This window comes from Phalaenopsis equestris, unplaced genomic scaffold (genome assembly GCF_001263595.1).
Source record: "Phalaenopsis equestris unplaced genomic scaffold, ASM126359v1 Scaffold207280, whole genome shotgun sequence".
NCBI classification, from domain to species: Eukaryota; Viridiplantae; Streptophyta; class Magnoliopsida; order Asparagales; family Orchidaceae; genus Phalaenopsis; species Phalaenopsis equestris.
Window position 1 is genome coordinate 7,724 of NW_018226622.1, and position 3,274 is coordinate 10,997.

The window sequence follows — 3,274 nt, forward strand, 5'->3', positions numbered from 1 at the left end:
TCTTATCGTTTGGGTGCTGAAGTGTAGATGTTAGCCCTCAAGTGAGGGGAACGTGGGAGCTCTGAAGTAAGAGCCAGTATCCTCTCAACCTAACCACAGATGTGGATTTAAAACATCTGAATTAACCAATGTCCTTTATTGCTTGACTAGAAGATTAAAGGATATTATTGCTTATATTTGTCACATGCAATTAAAATAGATTTGATTCTTCATAAGCTACAACATTATTGTAAATGGGAAAGATACATTTCTTAAATTTGAAATCTTTGTTAAAATTACTTTACTTGCCTACAGTAAGCTTAACTTTCATGTTTGCAAAATTAACATAGCAGATTTTTTTTTGTTAGACTTTCAATTCACATTTAACTTTAGTGGTTGTAGTTCTTATACTATCTATTTAGGTTCTTTTAATTAAGTAAGAGTTTAACCTTCTCCTTGTGGGATCAATACTTACGACTTCATTAGATCCCTATATTACTTGAGCAATATGTATACTTGCGATTACGACCTAGTGAATATAAAATATTGCAAACACATTTTGCAATTACAAAAGTAAAATTATTGGCAAATTAAGCATAAAAGTTTGGATCTATAGAAAAGTTACACACACTAGGCCCGCACCACAGCCTTATAAAACTCATTCAACCAAAATTTTGAGCACTAATTCACAATGAGAACCCTTAATTTTATCATTGAATTTCAGGACTTCTTTTGGCCACTCCACCAAACTCCATAAAACTTCAAATTAAGCCTTCCAAAAGCTTCACCAGAGTCTAAAACTGCTTCCCCAATCACAAGCCCTCATTCCCAAACCCCCTAACATAGTATAAGACCACACCCGAGCCACCCTTTAGCTTAGAACATACCTAGTCGCAGTCACAAAGTAAATTGACGCTTGGTGGATGTTCATGGGGCTCAGGGGATGTTTTTGAACAAACCCAATCGAGGTCTCACCTCTTGGGCAAACGTATAACCCAAAACTTCTCATTTTTGCCTCATTTTGGACCTTTGTGGAGAAAATTTATATTTCATGCGTATCTAGCCATATGGATGTGTTCGTTTCAATTAGATGAAGGTGTAGAAACAAACCACACTTAATTTAGTTGAGCATCAAGTGATCTTAGGCTTAGAACACGAGCAATTCACGAGTTATGAGCGATTGATGATAATGAATGGATGTTGTTTGTTTGAGCGTTTATCGAGTGGATGACGAAGATTGGGTCAGATGAAGCGATGTTATGCGAACCGTGGACCGAGTCAGCAGCTGAATTGGAAAGTGCAACAAATTATCGGGTAACATGTGGGAGTTCGGAGACACCAAGGTTAAAGCGGCACTGAGTTGGATAAGTCGGAGGGTTTTCTGATTTATTTAAAGACAAAAAATAATATTTATTTTAGAAAATTAATATCTTGGTGTAAAAGAATCATAAAAATAAAATAAAATTATCCTTGTGATTAGTGAACATAGAGAAATTAATAAACCAAAATTTAAAAATATTTTTCTCATATTTGTTTTTAAATTAATTAAGAACCCCAAAATCTATTTAAATCATAAAACACTAAATATTAATCACCATGGATTAGGATTTTCAGAGTTTACTCCTTACATGATTAGAGATTTTCTCTTATTTTTCTAAGGTCAGAGAATGACCCGACCAATAATTACGCTGTAATTTAACTTAGATGGCCAAAACTTGACCTAATTTATATTTAACGGCTAGTGTGCCAAATTTATATGTTATAAAATTTAGAGTTTTTACCTTAATAGTTTACACACTAGGGGGGTACTATGCATGTATATGTATCATTTCAAGTGATATAGAGCTTTCTATAAAAAAATGCTAGTATCAATCCCATAGAGAAGTGAATGAAGAAATCCCTTAGGCTAATTCTAGTCTACTACTATCAGGCCTTAATTTGGAATGTCGATTAAAGTGATTTTTCTAATATTTATTCCTAAATTAAAATCTTAAATCTAAATATAACATATCTTGATAAATTAGTTTGGAAAATTTTGAGATGATAAAGACTACCCTTCTCATGCAATAACTTAGATAAAATATAATGTTTCCAGTCATAAATAGGAGCATACCTATTCTTTACCCTCTCTTGAGTGCATAAAGAACACTGGCTAATCTAAACTTTTGTCCATAAACCCATGGTTAGGCTGGGAAGATACTAGCTCTCACTCTACATTTCCCACAACCCATCACCTGAAGGCTAACATCCCGCTTTAGTTTTCAATCATCTGGACCAATTTGGGGGTTTTAGTTTGTCACCCCAAAATCTTCAATTTTATGCCCATAAAAACTTATCTCTCAATCTATTTGCACTCCCCCTTGGATGTTCGCCATGGCTCTTTTCAAAGTTGAGTTTGGTACTAATCCCGAAACTGCTTATATGCAACAATATAACAATGTCTTTGATTATATTTTCACTTATATTTCCTTAATTTTGCAATAGAGTCAAGACTTGATCCTAAAGAAAATAAGAATTTAACTTTAGAATTTATATATATATATATATATTAGAATACTACGCAAGTATACATATTGTTATCAAGTAATATATGAATTTTTGATTAAGACTTGAATATCAAACTCTCAGGGAAATTCACAATATGCACTATTGAACAACAAAATTTTTATTTCAAAAAAACAATTAATTAAACTACAGATATTTTTATAGTAATTAAAATTCAAATCTTTTTGGTATTTTTGATATTTTGACAAAATAGTAACAACCTCTAAAGATGACTTGAGTTTATGTAAAAGAAAAGTACTTAATATGAAAATATCTTTCGCCTTATCATGAATCAGTAATAACTATATGAGTTTTGTTGTAGAAGTATGCAAATTGTGTTGTGCCAAATAGAAGCAATATTATTCTTTACCCTTACTAGAGATGCTATAAAGAACATTGGCTAATTTTAAGTTTGAATATTTCTAATGACTGACTAGACAGGGAAGATACTAGCTCTCACTCTAGAGTTCCCTCGGTTCCCTCCACCTGGGGGCTAACATCTCGTATCATAACCTAAGACAATAAACCAAGTTGGGGGCTTTAACCTATCACTTTAAAGTCCTCTAACTCTACACCCTTCAAAACCCTATTTATTTGCATTAAATCATATGAATTACATTCTCATTCATATAACCTCATGTGATTCTTTCCAGTTGCTGACTAAGACAATACCAGCCCAGTTCTTAAATGTTCTCACAACAAATTTTAACATCTAAATAGGCCAAATCAAGAGGTAAATGAAGTGCATGGA